The sequence below is a fragment of the Prionailurus bengalensis genome, chromosome C2 (genome assembly GCF_016509475.1).
Source record: "Prionailurus bengalensis isolate Pbe53 chromosome C2, Fcat_Pben_1.1_paternal_pri, whole genome shotgun sequence".
In the NCBI taxonomy this organism is placed as follows: Eukaryota; Metazoa; Chordata; class Mammalia; order Carnivora; family Felidae; genus Prionailurus; species Prionailurus bengalensis.
The window spans coordinates 22,477,540-22,505,159 of record NC_057350.1 but is presented as its reverse complement, the minus strand read 5'-3'; positions in this window follow the sequence as shown (position 1 = coordinate 22,505,159).

Here is a 27,620-nt window from a genome sequence, read left to right as displayed (position 1 = left end):
GAGAGCTGGTGCCAGTCAACAGTCATGTTGTATTTGAAATGGTATTATATTTAAATTAATGTATATACAGATTGTCATTGTATTTTAATTTATGTTTTTACAGATATATTAACCTAGGGTTTTATTCCAGATAGATAGGAAAACCCATAAACAAAGCAGACTGACTATACTTTAATCATCTACACAAAATTAATAGACTGCTTATAGTGTGTCAGAGAGAAAAATCAAAGTTTTGAAAAAATGTATTGCATATACTTCACATCAGAAATATTGAAGCCTATAAAACACTCATAAAAAAGATTATACATAAGCTATAATATTCATGAAAAATGAAATATATTTAGGACACATGTATGGCCTGTTATTTACTATAGAATATAATACCAAATATTTTAAGGTGTCTCCATATGTAATTAGAAAAAAGAAACAACCATGTAAATCAGGTACTTATGGATTAATGATTTACATATTAAAACAGTTAACTTTCATTTCTAGACCATATATATTTCTAAGAAAATGTAGGAAAACAGATTATTATATGCGAGATTATTTTCTCAGATACATAGTGGATTTAATTTGAAGATAGGATATTGAAATAAAACCCAACAAATAGAATCTTTGACTTTAATGGGGAATATAAACAAAATAAAGTTACAACCTACTTTAAACCTGACAGTTACAGAATTGTGATGAAGATCCTCCAAAATTGACCTTTTAGTTTGTTGAAGTTGTCAGTAAAAATTCATGATGATTATGATATTATTAAATATTCCAAAGCTATGCCCAATTAATTCTAAAATCTCTCTGCTTAGTATTCAAAGATTACATCCTTTTTTATGTTATATTATTTACAAAAGACACAGCATAAATTTATGAATAAAAGTATACATCTTCCAAAATTATATAAGCTACAGTTGACCAAACATCATGTTTTGGTTTCTCTCTCTCTGTCTCTTTCCTCTTCCTCACCCTCTCCCTCTCCCTCTCTTTTTTTTAACATTGTCAGTGTTTGGGAAACATAAATACATTTTTCACAGGTCAATAAGCTGCCATTTCATTGTAACATCTTAGATGATTCTGCAGCTGGGCACCCCATTAGGCAGTTCTGCACAAATACTCTGTGATGCATCTTATATTACATGGCTGAAGCTGATATAAGTATTATGTTCTACAAATTACCAATTTTCTAATTTGTAATTGGACTGATTTAAAATAAGCGGGCAAAGAACATTTTTAATTAATTTTTAAAATGTTTATTCATTTTTAGAGAGAGAGGGAGACAGAGCATGAGCAGGGGAGAGGTAGAGAGAGAGGGAGACACAGAATCCAAAGCAGGCTCCAGGCCAACTTGGTGCTTTCAGCGCAGAGCCCAATGTGAGGCTGGAACTCATCATGAGATTATGACCTGAGCGGAAGTCAGACACTCAATCAACTGAGCCACCCAAAACATTCATACTACTGTATTTTCTTATTATATAACAAATACTCTAAAATGACTAAATAATATTTTATTAACATCACATTTGTGTTTCAGGCTGTGAGTGTTGACTGAATGCACTGAAGGAATTATGATAGTGTAATACGCTGTCTTCTTTGAGCTTTTAAATATACTTGAAGTGGTAGTGTAAGAAAAAATTATAGTTTTTAAATTCTCATAATCTATACTGTGATTAAAAGAAATACTTGAAGGCATTTCAACATCAGGGACAGCCAAGGTTATGGGCTATTATGTTGCAGTACTCTGCATCCTGCACGTGTGGCATCCCTCTCGAAGGACCAGTCCCACTTGTCTAATTGATATATGAAGTCAAATAGCTCCCCAAAACATTTTGTGAGTTCATAGTCTCCTCCCCTAGTCCTTCCTCAAGGAAGCACCAGTTGAAATATCAGCAGTGCAGTCCATGTTCTTACCTTACCAAAAAATGCTGTCATTCTGTCCCCTACCTGAAAGCAGCAGAGCCTGGTTATGGTTGGGTTACACAACTCTCCACCTGCCTCCTCCACCTCCCCAAAGACAGAAACTTAGACATAATCCTTATTTCTTTCTCCACACCCTCCAAGATTTGGGGTCATTACACATAAAAGTGACTCAATTAATATCCTTCGAGACAATAAAAAACATAGCCCCAATTTCATACAATGGTCCTGATATCTAGACTTTCCATCTGACAACACGTGAAGTAATTTACAATCTTTAACATTTACTGTTTTCCATCTGCCATCCTGCTTGGTTGGTATCAATTATTATCCATTACAGAGTATGATATAACCAGTTTTAAAAGGTAGGATCGTCTCCCAAATTATGTACTATTCTATTAACTTACCAAACAGTCCATCTAAGATAATATGCTGGTTTTCTCCTTGAATAATAACGCTACATATTCTTCATGAGAAGTAAACAGGATTTAAGTAAACCATTTCTACACTATGGAAAAGGCTCTCAAGACAATAACACGATGTTAGGAGTGTGAATGGACCTTCATCAGGGTGATCTTAAGTTGCCTCGAGAGGTCCTTATCTGATGCTTCCTCCCACAACAAGCCTTATCTCTCACAATCCTCTATGTCACTGCTTACACGTTGGGTCATCAGCTAGGACTTTCTGTACCCACCTTTTACAGGACACATCCCCCATGCCCTATCATTATCTGTTATTACCTTTAATTTTGTAAATTGTATTTGTTATCTACAAAATCTACTTTTTTTGTCAATTTATTCTTGGTCTTTCCACCAAAATGGAAACTACATGAAGACGTGAACTAATGCCACAGACTGCATAGCTTACAAATAACAAACCTTTCTTTCTCCCAGTTCTGGAGGCTGGGAAGTCCAAAATCAACATACAGGCATTTTATTCCTCATCTCATATGATGAGGACCCTCTTCCTGGTTCATAGCTGGCACCTTCTCATTGTGTTCTCACTTGGAAGAAGGGGCTAGGAATCTCTCAGAAGCCTATTGTATAAGGTAATAACCTCATTCATGAAGGCTTCACCTTCATGACTTAAGCACCTGCCAGACTCCCCCCCAATATCATTTTTTGGGGGTTAGGATTTCAACATATAAATCTGGAAGGCATAAACCTTCAGACCTTAGCATGGTCATACACTCTTATAAGATGACTGGCCTTGTGTTAAGCCACATGTCTTCCAATTTCAGAGAATAATGCCCGCCCAGAATGGAGATCATATGACCATATATCCATTTTAATTATTTGATAACATGGATAAGTTATTGGGAAGAATAAGCTCCAAATTTGTGCTTCCGTATGTTAATCAAAAGTTCAAAAAATTGTGAAAGAACAATTTCAAAAAATAAAGAGCCAAACATATCTCTTACACTGCTAAGGGTTTTCCTTAGATAAAGTGAGGAAATTTCAACATCACTTTCTGCAGGATTCCAACACAAAAAATATACACACGGAGTAGGCAAACTGTAAGGCCAAAGCATGCAATGCAAACTAGAAAACTTGCCTGTTTAAAGAGGTAGCAGAAACTCTAGGAAGGAGAGCCTGATTGCTAGGTAGGAATGAAGGCTAAGTGCTGTCGTATCTTCCAGTTTGGGAAAAGAAGTTTGAAATCTGGATATTAATTTAATATCCCCAGAGATTCAAATTTTGGAAAGTAATTCTAAACTGTTTAATTAGCTCAAAAAATGTTTGAAGAGGACCCACAGGTCGTCAGTTGTTAGACACAGAATTCCATGTACTGATAATCCTAAGATCCTTTGAAAATCATTTTAACTCAAACACATAAGATTTTGAGAGCTGTTATAAGAATTCATATTTGAAATTCATTATTGTGGTTATTACTGAAACAATAAAAATGTATTGCTTGTAGCCTTAATATGCATTCTATGGAAAATTGAACTCAGTCCTTAAGTATTTTTCTCCCCAGATATTGGTGTATTTTCATTATAAACACTATGTATTAGTAATAAAGAATATTCCATTGTTCTGGCTGCAGAGAAGTCATATCCTTTCAACTCAAGCTAAAATATAGATATCATGACATAGATTTTTGATGACTTTAATTTATTATATCACTAAATTCTAATGAAACTTGAGATATACTCCAAATAAACCCCTAAGATGATATCCATGTTTATAACATTCTTATCTACAATGCAAATATCTATATCATCTATCTATCTATCTATCTATCCATGTATAATGTGTGAAATACAACTATGAAGTATGGTCATTGTTTTCCCCATGTTTCATGTTACTCATACCCAGAAAAGTGCCTGGTACATGATAAATACTTGATACATAAATGAATAAATGAATCCATTAAGGTATAAATTGGATGCTGACAAACTATTTTAAGTAACTTACACTAAGTAGTTATTTGACAAAAAGCCTTTTGAATTTTTGATATATGTGTCTTAATCCTCATCTTACAAATGATAGAAATGAAGCTCAAAGAAGTTATAAAATGTTCATTGTCACACATTAGGTGAATAATATATAATAATATACCTCTCAAACCCCTGTGCTATTTCCGTTATTCCATCATTTTATTGTCTTATTATTTTTATTTCTTTTCATAATTTTAAAAATGGACTTAAATGACATATATTAGTTTATTAATGTTTATTAGTTTAAATTACATATATTAGTTTATTAATGTTATGTCTAAAACATTGAGAAAACATGTCTCTTTAACCAATCTTTCTTAAAGAGCAATTACATTAAATAAATTAATAAATAAATAATCAGTAGCTTGGATGTTAAAGTTCGTGAGAGTAATAAGATGTTGTGCAAATAAGACACACAATTATTACTATACATTTTATTTGTCAACAATCCTTGTGTTTTTAATAAGTTGACCAAATTTTTCAATCTATAAGAATAATGACAGGCAATATGTATTTGTGCTGCTTTCACATATCCAGTGCCTATTAGGTTTATAAAATTGCTATTTACAAACAAAAGTCTTTTTTTTAAGTTTATTTTAAAGGGGGGGGGGGAGAGGGACAGAGAGAGAGAGGAAGAGAGAAATCCCAAGAAGGCTCTGTGCTGCCAGCGCAAAGCCCAATGCAGGGCTAAAACTCATGAACCTTGAGATCATGACCTGAGCTGAAATCAAGAGTTGGATGCTCAACCAATTGAGCTACCCAGGCACCCCCAAACAGAACTTTTAATATAATTATATATTTTAATTTCTATGTTGCCAATTTAAACTAGATCCAAATTCTAATTAAGATTACCAGAAAGGTCTTGAACCAGAATTATAGATATTAATAGTTGCTCTGTAGTGAATGACATCGTGGTAGAGAATGTATTTGGAGAGTGCGCCACTCCTAAATCCCTTCCTTTAAACTTTATTGCAATGGAGAAGGAGATCCTGAAGCTATAGAGACCCGAAGCATTTTGGTTGTAGAAAATCTGAAGCATTTGGTCATCTGATGTTGACTCAAACATTATTTTTATTTTCTTATTTTTAGTAGTGTTACAGGTCTTTGGATATTTCCAAGATGAGGGTGGGGGGTCAGTTTCAAGAGATGGTTTCTTCTGAGTTTATTTTGGGTTTTTTTTTGTTTTTTTTTTTTAGTTTTTTTTTTAACATTTTATTTATTTTTGAGACAGAGAGAGAGCATGAACGGGGAAGGGGCAGAGAGAGAGGGAGACACAGAATCGGAAGCAGGCTCTGAGCCATCAGCCCAGAGCCCGACGCGGGGCTCGGACTCACGGACCGCGAGATGGTGACCTGAGCTGAAGTCGGACGCTTAACCGACTGAGCCACCCGGGCGCCCCTTCTGAGTTTATTTTGTGATGCTAAATATATACAGAGTGCTTACTTGTTGGTGTCATAGATATTGTGAAAAATGAAATTTATTTCACAGTGTTTAATTCCTATCTCATCATCATCAAATTCATTTTTAAGTTATACTTTTACTGCAAGTATTTGAGAATTTAACGATAAACTTGGGATGTGCATTTTTTATGCAAGGAGATGCTATTGAGTCAACTTAAAATTGTATATATCTATCACTAGACATAATTTGTGATCTTTAAAGATTTAAGCTGAAAATATATCTATTTCTCTGAACAGAAAGCCAATTATCAATTTAAAAAATAAACCTGCATTTATGAAAATATTTAACATGTATAGTATAAGATTTCCAAGTATTCTAGAAATATTACAAACTAACAAAATAAATATGCCACTTTATTTTTTTTGAAAGTTTATTTATTTTGAGAGAGAGAGAGAGAGAGCACGCAAGTTGGGGGACAGGCAGAAAGAGAGGGGGAGAGAGACAGAGAATCCCAAGTAGACTTTGCAAAGTCAGTGCAGAGCCCGACGTGGAGCTGGATCTCAAGAATGGTGAGAACATGACCTGAGCCAAAATCAAGAGTTGGACACTTAACCAAGTGAGCCACCCACGCACCTGGACATGCCACTTTAAACATCCACTCTTAATCTTGAGAATAAGTATAGAACACTGTAGAAGCATGGACTCCAGAGTCAAATTGCCTATTTAGGCCTGGTTTTGCTACCTACTGAGTGTATGAATATCATCAAGAAAATTCATCTATGACTTATTCTCCTCATCTTTAAAATGGAAAAAAAAAAACACCTGCAAAGGAATTTTTTTGAGGACAAAAGAAGGCAGTGAAATTAAACTCCAGCATTTGACTTATGCCTGTTACAGAATGATCATTCACTAACTCAGTCTTCAATGTAAGTACCCTTTAGTGGTACTCACTAAATTCCATTTGATTCTGTAATATCCAGCACTCTGAAATGGGGTCTGGAGTGGATTACTTTCTGTTTTAATATATATGAATGTTGTTTGGTCTTAATAGGATCAACATTTCATTCCAAGCAACACCTGCTCTTCTAAATTTTACCGTCATTAAGTTTGAAAAAGAATGGTCAATTCCTCTTTTTTATTGACCACTTTTTTAGCACTTTTGACCTTGGGTTAGGAACCATTCAGAGTGCCTTGGATATGTTAACTCATTTAATCCTCAAAAATAAAAAGTCTTAAATAAATAGTATTAAGTATACTTAACCAATGAGTAAAACATGTGTCAAAATAGTTAACAATTTACTAAGTGTTATACAACCAGCAGAAGGTAGACCCAGAATTCTGAACCGGATTTTTCAGACATGACAGCACATACTCTTTATCATCTCCTTAGATTTAGTCTGATTGAGCATTTGAGGTGCAAGACTATAGAAAAGGTCCCTGCTACCCAAAAGGTGATAAAGGTTAAGAGACACAATCAACCTGAGTAATTTAGAATATGTATGAAATCAACACTAACTTTCTTCTCTTCACTATGAAAGGAACTGTTATGGACTGAATATGTGTGCCCCTCCTCCCCTTAAAATAATACTTTTAAGCCATAATCCCCAGTGTGATGGTATTTGGGGAGGAGTGTTTGGAGTTAGTTACTTTTGATGGCTGGCGGTAGCCCGGAACCAAATCTGCTGATACTTTGATGTTGGACTTCCCAGTCTCCAGAGTTTGGTAGAAATAATTACCTAATGTTTCAGCTACCCAGTCTATGGTATTTTATTATAGCAGGTTAAGCTAAGCCAGGAAGCTATTACAACTTTACAACTATAGAATCTGTTAGATTCTATCTTCTCTACCCTTCAAAACTACATTATTATTGCATTTTGAATGTAGCACTTGCCCTACCTCTTCGGACACTTTTCCTTATTTGTCTCACAGAAAGATTCCTAGCACATGGTAGATATTTAGTAAATATTGTAATTTGTTACCTTCATCTGCCAAGTTGCAATTATTTCCATGATTTCATTCTCAAAATATCCCACTTACATCTGAATTGATTTTCCTGTTTCTCTCCCTGCTACTATTTCCACTCTATCAGGGGTTACAATTTTTAATACAAACTCATTCTTTCATTAGTGTGAATTCCACTGTCAGGGAACTTTCAAATTGATAGTGTGGAAGCTGACTGTTCTCCTCAAGGCAGGCTAATATAATTACTGTCCTCATGGGTCACAGTTCCACCATTATAAATCACATTTTCCTGCAGGCTCCCTAGAAAAATCTCCATTGTTCCTGGAGTAAGTTGACCTCAAAGTATACAAATGCTCAGTATTATTTTTCTGAATGAAAAAAAAAAATTACATACTTTTTATGAAACTGATGTTACAGTAACCCAAATCATAGAAGTAGAATGATGAATGCTACTTTTAATAACAATATTTTGTACGACTTCTAATCCTATTTTTTTCACATACATTCATCATATAACGTTCATGACTGTCACGGAGACTTCAAAACACTGATATGATAAATATTAAAGAAAATAAGTCTCCTTGAGACCATTGAAGTACGCTATCTGACTTTATCACTTGGCTGAAATAGCAGCCATTGTGCCCTCAGATTACAGATCCCATGAGATCATGGCACGCCCATGAATGATTTGCGCTCCCTCCACCAATTTTGGAAAATAAAACCTACACACGGAATATTTAATCTTTGATCTGAGGATCTTATCATCACAATAATACACAGATAATCCTTTTTTTTTCCCCCAGCAAAATTTACAGAGTATTGGAGATTAAATTAGGTAGCACAACTGCCAAATTATTCTTTGGTTTATGTAGTAAAGCAATTTGAGATTCATTGCTGATTTTATAGATGTACTGTTTAATATTTTAGGACAATATCTGCTGATCATACTCTCAAGTTTATAGAATGCTAAATAATGATCAATGTGGTTACTTTAAAGTATATACTTTAGCGGTGCCTGGGTGGCTCAGTCCGTTAAGCCTCTGACTTTGGCTCAGGTCATGATCTCACGGTCCGTGAGTTCCAGCCCCGTGTCGGGCTCTGTGCTGACTGCTCAGAGCCTGGAGCCTGTTTCAGATTCTGTGTCTCCCTCTCTCTCTGACCCTCCCCCATTCATGCTCTGTCTCTCTCTGTCTCAAAAATAAATAAACGTTAAAAATTTTTTTTTAAATAAAGTATATACTTTACTTTTAATTTCGGGAATCAAAAATCTATTTAATTAATTTTTTTCTAATACTGTTTGCAATTTAAATGGGGAAGTAAATTGGCAATTTTGTTTGAAATGTCTAGTAAGTTCAGAATAGGATAACTAAACATCTGTGTATTAAAAACTGTATGCTAAAAATTCAGATAGGTGAATTATTTGTAAGAGTAGCAGAGTATAGAGAAAGAACACTATAATAATTTTATAAAACCTTTACCCCTTGGAATTTTTCCCAACATTAACATGCCAACTTAAACTTAGGGCTGTTATTCTTTTTTTCTCATTCATCAAATCACTAATAAATATGCCATTTCTTAATTAAAAAGTCTAAAGTATATGACTTTGTTTATAACAGACAAATATAATATTTGAGAGGAATAGCTTTTCAAAGCATGAAATTCCTTAGAGATAGGGCAAAGAGGACAAATAAACCTCTTACTTTTTTGGATGAATTTATTGCTTCAATCAATTGAATTCATTTATCTTAAAAAAAAAAGAAACTCTGGTAAAGGGTAAGCAGTTTAGCTCATTTTACATTGAGAAGTTTACAAAAGCCATCATGCTGGCCTACAAAGAAACATTTAATTTAGTGAAAAAGCAAAACAGAAATCATCTTCACCAACAATTACTGCAATTTTCATTGAAATATTGGAGAAGTTTTTTGAAATAATTAAAAAAAAAATTTTTTTTAACATTTATTTATTTTTGAGACAGAGAGAGACAGAGCATGAACGGGGGAGGGGCAGAGAGAGAGGGAGACACAGAATCAGAAGCAGGCTCCAGGCTCTGAGCCATCAGCCCAGAGCCTGACGCGGGGCTCGAACTCACGGACCACGAGATTGTGACCTGAGCTGAAGTCCGATGCTTAACCGACTGAGCCACCCAGGCGCCCCCCCCCCTTTTTTTTTTATAGGATAAATGTGTATCCCTGCCACGGTTAGGCAATGCAATAGAATGTTGTGCAGAGAACATCCACTGGCCTTTTAATTGTGGAAATGGGCTGTATATTCTCCAGAAATGTATCTGTAAAATACAAAAAGTAAAGCTAAAGGACTACCTATGTCAAACAAGTTAGAGACATATTCATTTGCTCTTTAAATCATTTACAACTGGCGATTCTCATGATTGTAATGTGTCATTTGCAATTATAGTCAGCTTTTTCATTAGGTTTTCAGACTTAATTTCAGAAAATGAATTCATATTTAAATCTCCGAGCACCTGGTCTATGACTAAACCATGCATCAATACAAACTATTGGACTGTTTGACGCGAGAAACATGCTTCTGGATTTAGTTGGCATTTTGTGACTGTGGGTGCTAATTGTTAAAATGGCGTGGCTGCCTTGATTCACTGACGATGCGTCAATGTATTTAAATGTTCTTTTTAGCTACATATATCTTACTATGTATTGGGTATGAGTTTTTCAATGTGTTCTAAAGTTTAAGCAAGGTAGAATTTTACAGAGTAACTTAAAATACTTTAGGAACAGGTATCTTGGGTCCAGTGTTCTAAATTTATTTGATCATTTTTGTAGGGACTTCAGATGCAAAAATTTGGATGAAAAAGTCAGTGGAAAGATCTTTGAGACGTCTTACAAGTAACAATAGAATATTGGTTTTGAATGGTTATGCTTAAAGATATATGTGATTTGTTCGTCAACAAATCAATAGCTTCTGTTTCCATTTATAGCATCTATAATTTCAGTTCTCTAAAGAAAAATATATACCTATTTCCACAATTGATATATTGATTAAAGGAGTAAGACAATGATGTTTTTAAACACCTTCTAGCAGGTAGTAGCATTAGCAGCATAAGGTAGATCTTATTTTTACTAGAGTACTATTTATAGCTGTCTAGACATAACCATAAAAAATACTTTCAAATGTTCTCCTTCTGAACTGTTCCTTTATTCATCACCCTTCCTATTCAACATGTGGTTCCAGGCTTCACAGCTCACCATCACTGGGAAGCTTATAAGAAATGCAGAATTTCGGGCCTTCTCAAAGACTTATGGAGTTAAAATATGCATTTTAAAGAAGATTCTTAGGTGATTCATATGAGCATTAAAGTTCAAATAACACTGATGTAGACTACCTTCATACTTTAACAGAAGGAATCTTCATATTGATGAATTTGGGGGTAATGGTGAAGTGTTCTGGAGCCAATGGCCAAGAAAAAATACTGAAGACATCTTTGGTGCAAAAAGGTTATTTTATTAAAGCACGGGGACAGGACCTGTGGGGCAGGAAGAGCTGCACTGTGGTTGTGACAGGTAACTTATTATATACCCTCAGGTTGGGAGGGGGTTAGGGATAGAATAAGTCTCTAAGGTATTTTGGAAGCAAGGTTTCCAGGACCTTGTGGGGCTAGCTGTTGCTAGAGAAACGCCATTTATCACCTTTTAGTAAAACTTGAGTCATGAGACCCTTCAGATGTATATCAGGGGGCCATAAGCTTGGAGTATGATTGCCAGCATACATCTTGGGGGAATTGATATACAGAAAGTTTCCAAAGGAATTTTTATATGTTAAAGTAGACTTGTAAGTTCCTGGAGGGTCAAGATAATGTTAAGGCAAGATTCTCTTTTGCCCCCAGCAAAGTGTCATCATTGAGGTAGCTGAGCTCCTACAGGGAGAACACTGTTGGTGTCAAGGACTTATCAATGGGCTACAGGCAGTAAGGGAATTTAACTTTTCATTTGCCTTAGTTTCCCACATCACCTTGGCAAGCATTTAAACCCCTTTTCTTAAACTCAAAATGGATAAAGGACCTGAATGTGAGACAGGAAACCATCAAAACCTTAGAGGAGAAAGCAGGAAAAAACCTCTCTGACCTCAGCCGCAGCAATTTCTTACTTGACACATCTCCAAAAGCAAGGGAATTAAAAGCAGAAATGAACTATCGGGACCTCATGAAGATAAAAAGCTTCTGCACTGCAAAGGAAACAATCAACCAAACTAAAAGGGAACCAACGGAATGGGAAAAGATATTTGCAAATGACATATCGGACAAAGGGCTAGTATCCAAAATCTATAAAGAGCTCACCAAACTCCACACCCAAAAAACTAATAATCCAGTGAAGAAATGGGCAGAAAACATGAACAGGCACTTCTCTAAAGAAGACATCCAGATGGCCAACAGGCACATGAAAAGATGCTCAACGTTGCTCCTCATCAGGGAAATACAAATCAAAACCACACTGAGATACCACCTCACGCCAGTCAGAGTGGCTAAAATGAATAAATCAGGAGACTAGATGCTGGTGAGGATATGGAGAAATGGGAATACTCTTGCACTGTTGGTGGGAATGCAAATTGGTGCAGCCACTCTGGAAAACAGTGTGGAGGTTCCTCAGAAAATTAAAGATAGACCTACCCTATGATGGAGCAATAGCACTGTTAGGAATTTACCCAAGGAAAATACCCAAGGAATTTACAGCTAAGTACTGTAGAAAGGAAGGAGTAAAAGCTGGGGAAACAAGTTCACCCTTGGGAGAAAAACAAACAAACTTTTCTCACTTTGATAAATGTGACGGAACAGCTAAGTACTCTGATACCCATTCCCTCCTTTCTCTTAAGTATAGAACTTTACTTCTGGCTCTAATAAGTTCCTCCCTTGTTCCCATAATGGGAATCACCCATTACTGTTAGGAGTGATGATACATAGGGGCACTTGTATCCCCATGTTTATAGCAGCACTCTCAACAATAACCAAATTATGGAAAGAGCCTAAATGTCCATCAACTGATGAACGGATAAAGAAATTGTGGTTTATATACACAATGGAATAATACTACTTGGCAAGGAGAAAGAATGAAATATGGCTTTTTGTAGCAACGTGGATGGAACTGGAGAGTGTGATGCTAAGTGAAATAAGTCATACAGAGAAAGACAGATACCATATGTTTTCACTCTTATGTGGATCCTGAGACACTTAACAGAAGACCATGGTGGAGGGGAAAAAAAAAAAAAGGTTAGAGAGGGTGGGAGCCAAACCATAAGAGACTCTTAAAAACTGAGAACAAACAGGGTTGGTGGGGGGGTGGGAGGGATGAGTAGGTGATGGACATTGAGGAGGGCACCTTTTGGGATGAGCACTGGGTGTTGTATGGAAACCAAATTGACAATAAATTTCATATTAAAAACAAAAACAAAAAACTTTTCTTTGTTCTTGGGTAGCCCAGAGTGTCTGAGGAATATCACACATATTCCACTGGGCGGGGGGGGGGGGGGGGGGGGTTGCTGTTAGCTTGTATTTTGTCCTCAGCTTGCCCCACTCTCCCTTATCAGTGGACTTCTCAGCTTCCATAATCCTGTTAGATGTTTTCTTTGGATACTCTAATACACAAGGTTTTCGGAAAAAGAACTGTAGAAAGGAAGGAGTAAAAGCTGGGGAAACAAGTTCACCCTTGGGAGAAAAACAAACAAACAAACAAACAAACAAAAAAACCCCCCAAGAGATGACTAAAGATAATGGGAGTAAAGGTAGATGAAATGGTTATTTAAAGAAATTCTGCAGATGTTCCTATAGGACTGGGCGCTAATGTCTATGGTAAATTAAGGGAAATACAGAAGAAAGGTTAACTACAGAGTTTTAATCCTGCTTGAGGAAAAAAGGTCAGGCCGATACCAGAAATCAGAAAAAGCATCAGATTCAGTTTTGGACACATTGACATGAATTCACCAACACTGGGATATTTAGATGTCTGTGACCATAAAATAATGATGAAAGGGGGAAAAGATTTGATGGTGTATTTGAGAGTCATCACTACAGAAAACAAATAGATGAAACTGTGGACGTATATGAGATTCTAGCGGGCTGAAGGGGAGGAGTTAAAATACATTTTACTCTTCCTTTGACATTTTCTGCCTATGATGTTATCAGCATCCCCATCAAAATTCTCCTTGATTATGGGGCACCTGGGTGGCGCAGTCGGTTAAGCGTCCGACTTCAGCCAGGTCATGATCTCGCGGTCCGTGAGTTTGAGCCCCACGTCAGGCTCTGGGCTGATGGCTCAGAGCCTGGAGCCTGTTTCCGATTCTGTGTCTCCCTCTCTCTCTGCCCCTCCCCCGTTCATGCTCTGTCTCTCTCTGTCCCAAAAATAAATAAACGTTGAAAAAAAAATTAAAAAAAATTCTCCTTGATTATGAACTTTATTTCATCTATTTATGGAATTATTTCTTTTTTGCACAGTGAAGCAAGTTGCTAAAAGCAAGCTTTTCTCACTTTGATAAATGTGATGGAACAGCTAAGTACTCCGATACCCATTCCCTCCTTTCTCTTAAGTATAGAACTTTACTTCTGGCTCTAATAAGTTCCTCCCTTATTCCCATAAAGAGTTTCTCCAACTTGCTTTGCACCTCTCGCTATCGTATAATAGTTTTTATCAACAAGATAAAGGCAGAAGTTTCGAGGAGCCCTTCCAAGAGAGCTCATCAATTCCACGTGAACCTCTGGTGTTTTGTCTTCTTACTTTGGAAGAAACACCAGCTTAAAGGCTGAATCTCTAGCAGACATGTTGCAAGTGTGAAAATAAGACTCATACCAAAAGGATGGAAACAAAAGGCATCAGGAAGGAAGAAGTGGCTTGCTCTGAAATCCAGTCGGAGCCATAACATCAGTCCCAGATTTCTTTTCTTAAAAAGTTCCTATAAGTGAAAACAACTTTAAAATTTGTTTAAAGCATTGCTTGGGGGTTCATTGCTTCTCTCGCCCAAATGCAATTCTGAACTCATTAGTTCAATTAGTTCATTGTGTCTTGACCCAGTTTTAGTCAATCTGAATGATTTTATATCATCACTGGCAAGAAAGAAAGAAAGAAATCTTTCTTGAGGAAAAGAAATCTTTTCCTTTTAAGGGAAAGAAATTTTAGTGTAGATGATGGTGAGTTTCCTAATCCATGCAGCTTAACAATATATGTTAAACAAGGGGTAGATTTCAAAGGAAGATTTGGTTTTTAGATGACAGGTTTATTTATCACTTTAATATTACTTCAGCTTTCTGTTCCAATTGTCTTACATTGATAGGAGCTAGCATGAATTCCATGTTAGCAACCATAGCATCAATCATAGGTACCAGCTGAGAAAGCATAACATCCTAAAGACCCTGGATTGCATATTCCTATCATGCTGGTCTAGTGCAGTGTGAAATGCATGCTGATCCAATAGGGGATGATAAAAAGCAACGTGATTAACTAGTGATTTATATCCTTTGAGATAGACAGCATATAGAAAATAGTGACTAATGGAGGATCTAGTGGGACTGAGAAACATTATATTAAAAATAGAAACCCTGATTACCTTATCCTATGTAATTCATCATTCTTGCCCTCATCTCTTATCTCCCCTTCTCCCTGCACAATAATCAGTGATGCAAAAAAAAAAAAAAATTACACCACATACTCTTAGGACAATTCCAGTTGTTACTCTTAAGGAATATCTAAAATCCGTCAAAGTGGACTTTGCAAATGATGACATTATAAAAATATTCAAATTGAGGGGCGCCTGGGTGGCGCAGTCGGTTAAGCGTCCGACTTCAGCCAGGTCACGATCTCGCGGTCCGTGAGTTCGAGCCCCGCATCGGGCTCTGGGCTGATGGCTCAGAGCCTGGAGCCTGTTTCCGATTCTGTGTCTCCCTCTCTCTCTGCCCCTCCCCCGTTCATGCTCTGTCTCTCTCTGTCGCAAAAATAAATAAACGTTGAAAAAAAAAATTTAAAATAAAAAAAAATATTCAAATTGAATAACGTATTTGCCTTATCCATTCAAAAATCCAAGGGAAACAAAATGGAGAGCTGGTTTATTAATGTTTCATGGGATCCAGGTTGCAAAAAAAAAAAAAAAAAAAGACACAACCATTATAAAATATTTGAAGAGAAGCTTAGAATCATCGCAGAAACTTCTGGTTGCCTGACCAGTAGATATTTACTTCTTTGCTGGAAAAATCAAATTTTTGTGTTCATCCTTCACTAACTCAGTAGTTACCTGTCTCCAGCTCTGGGTTTCATACTCAATCAGTCAGAACCAATTACTTAGGTGCCATTCTTATTTCCAATGATGGATTTAGGCATTGACTTGTGAAGCAATTCTAGTCAATTAGATAAAAAGGCATGTTTCCCAGGAACCTCCAGGATAGGTTTCTATCATGTTTTTTTTTCCCCGTTCACATTTACTGTTCCTTTTCATTTCTGGGTGTGTTGGCTGGAACTGTTGCAGGTTCCTTGCATTTTGTGTGGAGTTAGCCTGGGAACAAGCCAATATGCTGAGTGGCATCACAGGTTCTCAAAGGTTCATTGGTCCTTCAGGAAATAATTTAGCAGCTAAACTCACAATCCTGGAGACTTCTACATCTAGCCCTTTATTTGATGGCAAGATGATTTCTTTCTTATATTTTAAGCCAAACAAGTAGGGTTTTCTGTGACTTGCTATTTGTTCATAAAAACATTTAAGAAAATAAATCTCAATTGATGTCTATCCTGGGCATGCCTAGTATTATTACAAATTTCTTGTTTATGCTTATCTAATTTTTAACATATTTTATATATTATTTAATATATATTATATAAATAAATATATTTTCCATTTTGTATCAACTAAAGGGAGATACAGAATATGCTGGGGTAAAATCCTCATTGGTGTTTTTAAATTGTGGTCACCTGAGTACTAATCCCTGAGGTTAAAACTTTAGATTTCTGGGCACTCTGCCATTATTATCTGTATTAGCATATTTAAAGATAGTAACCAAAAATTTTAAATGAAAAAAAAGATGCTTCCTTAGTTGTTTGAGAAACATTGATAGATATATACTCTTAAGTATTTCAAAATCTGAGCACCTTTGCATCTTCTCAATTAAATAAAAATCTTGTGACTTAAAAAAGAGAAAGAATCATGTATTGATAACTTTTACACATAAAAGTAATATTTTAAAAATTTAGATGAACTATTGTAGCCAGAACCCATCTTTATGTCAATGTATAAAGTGTTAAAGAAGACTTTTTGAAAACACAGTCTTCAATTCCATTTCCCAAGCTGAAATATTATTAATGTTTAAATTTCCTTTCATGTCATTTATTTTTATTTTTTAAATAGGCTTCACGCCCAGTGTGGAGCTCAGTGTGGGCGGTTGAACTTATGACCCTGAGATCAAGATCTGAGCTGACATTGAGAGTCAATCACTTAACTTGCTGAGCCACACAGGCACCCCTTCTTTTCTTATTATTTAATCATAATGTTTTCTGAAAGCAAATGATTATGTCCCTCTAATAATAAAACAAAAAGTATTTTTAAAATGTTAAAAAAATCTGAGGCCCCTGAGTGGCTCAGTTGGTTAAGCTTCTGATTCTTGATATCTGCTCAAGTTGTGATCTCAAGGTCATGAGAAGTCTTGATCTCAAGGTCATGAGATCCAGCCCCATGTCGAGCCTATGCTGGGCTTCGTACTAAGCATGGAGACTGCTTGGTATTCTCTCTCTCCCTCTCTCTCTGCCCCTTCCCCACTCGTGCTTTCTCTACCTCTCAAAATAAACATTAAAAAATACAAAAATAAAATGTTAAAAATATCCAGTGGCATAAAATTGTCATAAAAGCCATTTTTTAAAAATTCAAAATCTTATTTTAAAACTAAGTAATTTTATAAAAGTTAGCCCTCTTCAGTCCCAAAGATATGTCTCACACTAAAACTCATGAACATAGCTAGTATCAGCATAAGTAGTGTTTAAGAATTTATTAATCTTACTCTTAACTACCTTAATCAACTCAATACACTTTCAAAAATTCCAAACAAATTGAATTCATACTATCTTTATAATAGATAAATGACATTAAAGTTTTCAAGTGTTTACATTGTTAGAAATGAGATCAATAATACAATTCCCGAAGGATATAGCATCCCATTTACAAGCACAAATGAATCAATTTTAATGACGGTTAATTCACAGAGGATTTAGATCACTGCAACTGTGTTGTTGCACCTGCTGGCTTCCTGAACTAATTGTAGAAGAAAACCCATTGTATTAAAAGAGGAAAAATGAAAATACTAGCAATGATCAAAGAAATGTGCTTTCTGCCTGGGAGTCAGACCCCACACCTGAACTTCATCATCTGCTTTTTGGTCTTGAGAGCTGACCCTGGGCACAGAGAGTAAACTCACTGCCCTTGATGCAAACTTGAGAATTTATGTGCATTCCTCAGAGATACAGCTGCAGAGAGGATTTGAACATTTGCCATTCATAACATGCTATGGTTAGTACTTGTAATCAAACCAGTTTAGCTGCTGAAGATTAAGGCCACCAAAGTCATTAAGAAAGATGCAAAGAAACAGAAATTTGGCACGTCAATAATATTCTCTGTCAAGATGTTCCACGGTAACGATTTGTTGTGATACAGCAACTACCACATCACACCTTAGGATGTCTTTGTGAATCGGGTCTAAGGAGAATTTAATATGCAAATATGCCAACAGAATTGAGGATACAGCACATACCTAGTGCATAATGTTAAATATGCATGAAACATAATGTCTTCATGTTTAATTCTATTATAATTTGGGGAGTTATATTTGCACATTCAAATTTTACATTTCTACTTTTTTATTATTAACATACAGATGTGAGAGCAATTTTCTGTAGCTACAATAACGTAGCCTTTCAAGGCTTCTTCCCTAACAAAGATGAAGTTATTATTATGGGATATAACTGAAGTAGCCACCTTTCTCTTGATTCGTTAGCACATAATATGAATTTCTCTTAATATTTTTATCAAAATTATTTATGCACAATATGTGCTTAACAATCCATAGTGATAAGTCAAAATATAAAAGGGCATTTTACCATAAACATAAAAATGTATTCAACTTATTTCAAGGTACATTAATCATTTATTTAAGGCCATCCTCATAAAGTTAGGAAACTAGCTTATTTCTATTGTTCTGTAAGATGAGTTCCCTATTTATTAGCATTTTTAAATTGGGTGGTATTGTAGGGTTTTTAATGGAAATATACAACTAGATTTAATATATTTTTAATTAGTGTACTTATTTTTCTCATGTCCAAAATAAGAGATTAGTCTTGTTCCTTATGGAAACATGATACATGTTCCCTGAGGAAACTTCTAGAGATCAGTTATACTCTGGCACATATTGCCACATAGCAGCATAAAAGAAAAAATATTGTTGATCAATCAATTATTTTGTGAATGATCATAAGTGACCATTCACTTTGGTTCCTAATTATAGGCTGCTGATATCCAGATATTCCTTTATTATTCCAATTTAAATACCAGGTTGATTAGCAAAACGTTTAAGATAAACCATGTCCCTTAAAAAAATACTGTAGAACTATTGGTGATGAAATCGAGATGAAAACATACTTTTTACATATCAAAAGCCTGATTAACATAAGATGTATAGAACAGCTAGCCAACCTCAGCCTACAGATCAACTCATAAATCAACATAGACTATTTTTACTAGAATCACTAACATCAGTGCAGTTGTGAATTTAACATTGATTTATTTATTTATTTTTTATTTCAAATATGACAACCACCAACCCTTGGGTTTCCGATTTATGAGGCAGCTGAACATAGTCACCAGAAATTCACAGCAAATGTATCAAAGTTCTCAGTCCACCACAAACACATTTTTCTTCCTTCTGTACCTGTTATTCTTTAGGGTAACCCATTCAGGTCTCTCAACCCCAGCTCCTGTTCCCTGAAGACCAAACCTTTCCCTTCCCATCCAGATTTTCAATGACAATTTAATTTTTTTTCTCCCATTAAACCTCCCTCATGTCCCAGCTGTGCTGGTTTGTTGTTGTTGTTGTTGTTGTTGTTGTTGTTGTTTTTCTAAGCTCTAGTACATATTGTTTGTACCTCAGCTTTTGGCAGAAAATTTATACTTTCATCAGTATTACCAACTCACAGAAATAGAACTAAGCACCTGCTGTGAGTCAGAGATTTGAGATCATTTCCCACCCCCTGGCTACATACTGTTTCAGCCTAGGGATGGTAGGATGCACAGTGGGCATGGGGCTATTCACCCCTATCTTAGATACCCTGGCCCTTAGATATCTTGATACACTGGCCTTACCATGCTCAACACGCACACATGTGCACACACATGCATGCATGCATATTTACTATTGTCCCCACCTCTCCAAATGTTGGGTTCATGGGTGAGGATTAGAAATTACACATTCTCACATGGCAGGCAATGTAGAAGCTAGCATTGGCTTAGTGGCTGATTTCAGCTTTTTCTTTTTTCAAAGGGCCTTTTATAGCTTCCCTAGATCCCTCATTTGCCAAAATTCCAACTAATAGTCTTTTGATAAGGAAGCTACTTTTTCCAAGTCTGGCTGTTTACAATTCTCCTTCTACAAAGACTCTTTCTGATACAACACACTTACAGAGCACCTCCAACCAAACCACACTCCCTCTCTCCTTAAGCCTCTTGATCGCTTATTCATTTTTGCTCTCATGATAGGATAAAAGTGCCAACACTAAATTTAGCATTTATTTGCAATTCTTTGCAATAGGTTGATTCAGCAGGCCATACCTTTTTTCTTCAGTGCCTGAAAGCTGCCAGCACCAGGAATATATTATAAAACAAAGGAGAAATCAAATCATGCCCTCATTGAGCTTAGACATTTTAAAAATAAAAGTTAAATACATCATGTGCCACATGGCAATAAATGCTAAGGAGGGAAAGTAAGCAGGAAAGACAACAATAAGATGTGTATTTCCATGGGTGGGTGCAGTTGAAATTTTAGACAGAGGTGTCCAGGGCCAACCTCTCTGAGAACATGACCTTTGAGTAGAGACCTAATGAGGAGAGAGAATGAATGTTGGTGATAAGGGAGAAGATCTTTGCAGACAGATGATAGTATGTTCAAAGTGCCCTGAGGTAAGAACATGCCTGGATGTTCAAGGAATCTTGCAGAGGCCAGTGTCAACGCAGTGGAATAAATGAGATAAGGAGGTGGAGAAAATTAAAGTGGTGGTGTTGAGAAGTACCCTTTGCTATTAGGAAGCCTTTTGGACTCTATTTTATCCTGAATATAACAGGAGACCACTGGAGGGCTCTGAGCAAAGGATGAAAATGATCCTGTTTACGCTTGAACACGGCACTATGATTGCTGTGTTGATAGTACCCTGAAGAGGGCAGAGGGAGGAACAGGGACACCAGCTATCAGACTCTTGCAATAATTTTGAAGAGAGACAATGTGACTTGTACCGAGATGGTGACAAGTGAGTGGATGAGAAGTCAAGTTTGGGGTATGTTTTAAATGTGGAGTCAATCTGATTCACTGAAAATAGACATATATGAACGAGAAGAGTCAAGGATGACACGAAGGTTTGTGACTTCAGGAAGCAGAGTAACAGAGTAAGCAGCAGGTGAACTTCACAGATTGCAGGCGTGGGCTTGGAGGGGAGGAAATATGGGAAAACACGTAAAGTCTGGAAATCAACAAATAATTCTGCATCTCAAATGCTCTCCACCACCAAGTGTTACTATTTGTTCTCAGGTTTATAACCACAATAGAAAATTGTGATCATAATTTTTTTTTAAGTTTTATTTATTTGGAGATACAGAGAGGGTGAGGAGGGGCAGCGCGAAAGGGACAGAGAATCCCAAGCAGGTTCCGCATGGTCAGTGCAGAGCACAGTCAGTGCCTGGCTCAAACTCAGAAACCATGAGATCATGACCTGAGCCGAAGTCTAATGCTTAACTGACTGGGCCACCCAGGAGCTCTGTGATCATAAATGTTCTGATACAACTTTGTTCCTTGTATGTTTTTAATTTGATCCTAAACTAAAAGAAAATCTGAGATTGATATTCTTTACCCTTAGTTTAACAGATTAGGAAGAGGAAACTCTAAAATGTTATGGTTATTTTGTCCTTTCCAGTAACAGATTAAACTGCTTACTTTATGTCCCTTAGTGACAGCATAAATAGTAAAAATCAAAGTGTTAATTAACAATCAAGCCATTTTTGAGACTCAAAAACCTTTTGAAAAAAGCAAAACTCATGTTCTACCTTCTTCTCTTTTAACTAAGATTTTTTTAAAAAAATCTGGATCACAAGTGCTTCTACGTATCTAGAAATGTACAGAAATTTTATTTTTATATACACCAAAACAGTGATTCAGCAGTTGCTCCCAATGGTCTCAGATTAGAAAAAAAATTTTTTTGTTTGTTTTCTTTTGTTTTTTCTTGTGAGTTACACTTAAATTTTTCTTTTACCTAATATAAGCTAAACATCCAAGAAAATCTTTACTATTTTACGTTCTATATTAATAAGCCTTGGATTCAATGATACACAGCGTTTAAAACTCAGTAGTTTTCATTATATTCTCATGCATAGCAAGTGAGGGAAATGCTTAATCTGCAGCTGGACTGTGTGGGGCTGGGCCGGGCCAAAGTTTTGTCTTCTCATTCTAGGACCTAGGATGAAGGAGAAGCTCCTCCATTGATCAAGCTATTCTTATGGGTGAGTGCAGAAGCTGGAAGTGGTGGGGGGAGGCAGACCTGAACCACACAAGTACATTCACAGCTGTAATCTCAATGTGACTTATGACATGTTTATCCACATTTCATTGAGCAATTCAAGTTATATGACCAAACCTGAAGTTAATGGGGCAGAAAATGTGCTCCCCCAGCAAAGCATGGCAAGAGTGGCAAATGTGATCCAATTGCACATTTTATTTTAAAAATATTTTACTCTTAATGTAGGTTTGTCTTCCTGGCTATAAATAAAATCAACTTTTTCTATCTAACCTCAGTTTTTGCGTGTCTAAATCAGGATAATAAGACATACCTGGAAAACATTTCTGAAGATAAAATGAAAGTACACATACCAATATCCCAGTTACAAATCAAACATCTTGAAAGTGTTTTTTTTTTTCTCTTGTTTTGGAGGTATCCAGTCTTTGGATATTTTATGCATGAAAAAATGATCATGCTAATTCCCTATTAATGACTGCTGTTACAGATAAAAAAATTGTGTGAGCATTGTCATATGTGCAGCAGAACAATTGAATGGTGTTATAGTTGTTATAGATTGTGCTTCTATGACATAGCTGTATGTAGAAATGTACTATAGGGCACCTGGGTGCCTCAGTCAGTTAAGCATCTGACTCTTGATTTTGGCTCAGGTCAGGATCTCACAGTTCATTGGATAGTCCCTCGTCAGGCTCCACGCCAACAACATGGAGCCTGCTTGAGATGCTTTCTCTCCCCCTCTCTCTGCCTGTCCCCTGCTCATAAACACATGTTATCTCTCTCAAAATAAACATTTAAAAAGTAAATAAATAAAATCAACCCAGAAAATCAAATCTACAATACCAATCTCTCTTACTGAGTATGCACATCCATCTCCTAATTACCTCCTGCTCTAAAATCAAATTAACGTATTAAAAATCAATTACTTTTCAATCACATATTGAATTCATACTGAACAAGTTGGTAGAGGCCCACGTCTGTTTTATTTTCTTCAGTAGTTGCTGTTGTTATTTTGATGCTATTAACTTGTAGCATGCTCCATCAGACAGAATCTCCTCAAGTCGTGAAGATCTTAGGCGCTTTGTCTGCCCAGGAATAGTTTCATGTCTCCATGGTTGTTGAGAGATTTTTCACAAAGACAAAAGACCACAGAAGGCCACAAAGGAAATAAATTATTGAATTTTATAAAATAAAATAGCTCAAAAAAGCTGGATTTGACCGAGTGGGGGGGGCAGGGGAGAGAAAGGGAGAGAGAGAATGCTGCACTGTCAGCACAGAGCCTGGTGCAGGACTCGAGCCCACAAAACGTGAGATCATGGCTTGGGACGGAATGACAGAATCAAGATTCAGCTGCCCAACCAACTGAGCCAGGGCCCCAGGAATCTCTTGATATTCTTCTATAATACTGGAGAATAGATTCTTGCCATTCTGAGAGATAATCCTGAGAGCATCCTATCTCTGAGATAAAGAAAAAACCAAGATCATGCCAGGCAATAAAATCATGTATTTTAGAACGAGCACAATTACATTATTTTAGGTACTACTGGGACAGGAAAAAAGTTACTGGAGCATGAGACAGAACTGAATTCTTTGGATATGAGAGGGATAAATTGAGCTCATGACCCATCAGTTTGAAAAACAGTGTTTTAAATAATTTGTTTCACTTCTTGGTTATGAATAAAGAAACAAAAAAAAACTGGTTTAGAGAGAAACATGAATGTATGAAATGATATTTGCTATCTCAGTAAGGGCTGAAGACTCAGTTTTGGAGTTTATACAACCCAAAGTTCTACTCCAACCCTATGGCAGAACTATTCTCCAGGCCCATAAGCACAAACTGCTGAGCTGGGTGCAACCAGCTCAGTTTGCATCACAGACACCGAACAAGGTGCCTTGTCTTGGGAAGCTCTGCTTCTACGGTGGTTGAAAAGGCACAAGGAGGGGTGCCATTTCTTGGCATCTCCAGTTATTTTTTATTTTTTTATTTTTTTTAATGTTTGTTTATTTTTGAGAGACAGAGAGCATGAGCGCATAAGCAGGGGAGGGGCAGAGAAAGAGAGAGAGAGAGAGAGAGAGAGAGAGAGAGAATCTGAAGCAGGCTCCAGGCTCTGAGCTGTCCGCACAGAGCCCTATGAGGGGCTTGAACTCACAAGCCATGGGATCATGACTTGAGCCGAAGTAAGACGCTTAACCAACTGAGCCACCCAGGAGCCCTACTGGCATCTCCAGTTTAATGAATAAAAGGCTCACGTGGGATTTCTGATTGTTGGAGCTCATTTCACATGGCTGAGTACTGATGGATAGAAAGCCTAGTTAGATGAGGTTCTATCTTAGGCAGGGACAGATTCTCAATATGATCAGTTTCACCAACAACACAGGAAGCATTTCTAAACCTTGTAGAGCACCATTAAGGGTGACTGATATCAGTATCATATAATTCAGAAAATCTTCCCTATATTTATAGATCTTTACAAAATGACATTCCCCAGTCTGGAAATATACAAGAAAACCACAAAATTAACTAGTAAAATATAATACAGCATAATATATTGGATTTGGCTGAAGGATTTAATCCTGTGTACAATGTTACTCATTTCCCATTGATATTTTCAATGCAAGCATTTTATGATCCTTTACTTTACTTCCCTTCACAGAAACTACATCTTTTATAAATTGAAGCTTTGTGGCCACCCTGTGCTGAGCAAGTATATCAGTGCATTTTTCTAATAGTATTTGTTCATTTTGTGTCTCTGTGCCACATTATGGTAATTCTCACAATATTTCAAACTTGGTCATTATTATTACATTTGTTAGGTTATCTGTGATCAGTGATTATTACTCCCTGAAAGCTCAGATGATGGTTAGCATTTTTTGGAAATAAAGTATTTTAAATTAAGATCTATACATTTTTTTCAGACATGCTATTGCACACTTAGTGGACTAGAGTGTAACAAGGACATAACTTTTATATGCACTGGGAAACCAAAAAATTCACTTGTCTTGTTTAATGGCGATATTCAGTTGTGGTGTTCTGGAACCAAACCTGCAAAGCTCTAAGGTATGCCTGGAATTCATTCTAGTTAATGCTGTTTTTAGACAATAGGAGACAGTCCAATTTAAAGTGTGATAACTACAACATATTTCCCTGATGACATGTATTATGCCATCCTAAATGACACAATACATCTGCCAAATCAATTATGTTTACCTGAGACATGCATAACAAATGAAAACAACTTTGTACTCTAAAAACGTGTTTACTCCTTTTCCACTTTACAAATTATAACCTCTGTTAAGACATTTGTTTCATCTGGATAGTTTTAGCATCAATTACTTTTAGAGAGAACGTGGTAATGATTGTAAATAATTGTACAATGAGAAAGGAAATTACGTATGAGATTATTATATAGAGTCTCATATCACTCTGTGATGTATAAAACTGACCATGTGCTGTGTGTAAAAGGTAGTCTAAATTATATCTGATAAAACATAAGCAATCCATATCTTCCTGATGTTTAGATGCCCCCATACTCTACAGGGGCCTGATCAAAGAAAGCAAGTTTTTTTCACTCTAAGTTTAAAACCAAAAGAACTCATTCTTCTGTAGCAGATAATATAAGAAAATTTAGATTTCCTCTCCAAGTGTAAACCCATTACTAGGGAAGGAAATTTTTAGCACAGAGCTCTACAGAATGGTAGACTCCCTTGTTAAAATAAATAAAATGGTAAGATGAAATACAAATGAGATAATAAGGAGGGAACGGGCCATCAGTTAATTACAGTTTTGTCCTCTCAGCAAATTTTTACCCATGATGAGACTTGGCATTTATGTTCAATATCCAAGATTACTTTTCAAATCCCTCTTCCTTTGCTTCCATTTATCAGTCCTTATTAGAATCAAAACTTACCTCCTAATTCTTCAGCTAATGGTCTTCTCAAGCAAAAGGTTTTACTACATTAGTGAGGTCTGAGTGTATCTACACTGGAGAAACATCAAAATAGACTGTCCCATTCAACAAAACACTGTTTTAGGGGAGTAGGAAATAAGAAATTGTTGTGAAAAGGAAACAATTATTCACTGTGTTTTTTATACCTTACGTTGTAGATTATATATTACATATATATATTATATATACGTATATATAATTCTCTTCTCTGAAAAGAAAAGACAACAAAAGAACTGTGGTTCTGGGACTTGAGATGTTCTCAAACTGAGATGTCACTAGGAAAACTTTTATTGATGGAAATACATGTGGATCTCTTTATGTGAATCTACCAGTTTTTCCCCATTAAAAGTCAATTCACAGTGAATACATCGTTATGAATAAATATTTATATCTTCTCTGTGAAGCTCCATGTAATATTAACTAACCTCCTAAGAAAATTTAATGGTCTGCCAGCTGTCTACTCTATCACATTCTTAAATGCTCCATTTGGGGGTGTTACAGCCACCATAACAATATAGAAATGTTACCTTTGGCTTTCATATATTTCTAAGTTGTGTAATCTGTGTACAAAATTTTTAAAAAAGTATCCCCATCACCATAATGAGGGTATCCTGTGATAAAAGAAGGTTAAGTCAGAAAACCTTAAACTACTTTTAGCAAACGTCCTTTGGTGTACTGAATCTTCTACAATATGGTGCAACAGAATCTGGGTAATATCAATGGGAAACATCCAATATGGTGAAATAAATGGACCACACTACTGGATCAGTAATTGTGGTAGGAGGAGAGTACCAAGACTCTCAATGACTCCTTCATGGCATTGCTCTATAATTACATGCATTATTCTCCTTTTCAGCTAGATATTTAAAATATGTACACACAAACACACAACACCCAAACTACGGCTTACTAATTGGAAGTTTAAGCTTAATATTGGCTTTGATATTTTTGTCACATACAGTTTGTACTCTTTAAAAATGTTAAAGAAATACAGACAATGTGGACAAACTCATAAATAAAGAGAAATAGTCTCAGACTACTCTCACTTCTATCACTTTTGAATAAATCAGGGCTGTCTCACAAATGTTCTTTTAGAAGTTTTACCTGCATTTTTATGGAAACCTAGTTAGTGTCAAACAGCTGAAAAGGTGAATATCTGTAAAATGTAGGAAAATGACTTTTGTGTATTTATTCTCATAT